The sequence below is a fragment of the Carassius gibelio genome, chromosome B5 (assembly GCF_023724105.1).
Source record: "Carassius gibelio isolate Cgi1373 ecotype wild population from Czech Republic chromosome B5, carGib1.2-hapl.c, whole genome shotgun sequence".
NCBI classification, from domain to species: domain Eukaryota; kingdom Metazoa; phylum Chordata; class Actinopteri; order Cypriniformes; family Cyprinidae; genus Carassius; species Carassius gibelio.
Window position 1 is genome coordinate 7,551,977 of NC_068400.1, and position 1,196 is coordinate 7,553,172.

The window sequence follows — 1,196 nt, forward strand, 5'->3', positions numbered from 1 at the left end:
CTCTTATGAATTCTATGGCGGGAGAGAGGGAGAGAGAGAGAGAGAGAGAGAGAGAGATTTTAACAAAACTTTTATTACAACACAGTGTACAAGACATTACCTAGTATTTACCATACCAGACTTTTACACCAAAGTATAAATGTACAAAATAAAAAAAAAAATAAAAAATAAAAATAAAAATCACAGCACAAAAATCAATTCGCCTTCAAAAACAGAGCACAGAGCCTCCTTGTAGCACCAAATACATTCAAATGTAACAAAATCATCAATAGACTTATAATATAAAAAATCTACCATAACTCTTGACTTCACCAGGTTAGAAAACAAGGCAACCATATTCTGATTAAGATTCTGTTCTATTTTCTTTTTCCTACTTAAATAAATGGCCAGCTTGGCTTGGCCTAGAACAAAATTCAGAAGCTGACAGACAACACTTTTTTTCCTCACATACTTGTACCCCAAAATAAACGTCTCCAGAGAAAAGGTCTCATTGCACCTCATAAAAACATCGCTTACAACTTCAAACAAAGGTTGTAGTCTACAACAATTCATGAACACATGAAAAATGGTTTCTCTAGTAGAGCAAAAAGGACATCCAGAGTCAACTTCAGGGTTTAAAACTGAGACAAAAGCATTAACCGCAACAGCACCATGAATGATCTTCCACTGTAAATCACCTGTTCTCTTGGTTAACGGTGGTTTATACAAAGAACTCCACTTAGGCTTTACGCCTTCGTCCAGTTTAAAAACATCACGCCAGGGAGTATCAACTCTTGCACTTAAGACATTTTTGCTAAACACTAAAACACAAGACCTGTACAAAGATTTACCAGCACTTAAAAAAAAGTCTTTACACAGAGATGCAGATTTTTTTAAAAAGGGGGAAATAATCCCTTCAACATTTATAGCCAAAGATAAACGAGGAAAGGAGTCTTTGGGATTTGCAACACAAGAACCTACACAATATTCCGTTAACAATTCCATTTCAGTTGTTTCAAGAGCAGCTTTCCATTTCATGAGCAACTGGTTAACAAGACGAATAGACCTGATTCCCAAGTGTTGAGCTAGAGCTACTTCATCCTTGAAATCTGGCCCTACAATGCTCAGTAACTGACTCAGAGTGAGAACGTCATGTCCCACCAACACTCTACTGAGTCCAGGAAAACAAGAATTGTCCATTAAATCCAACCGGGCGC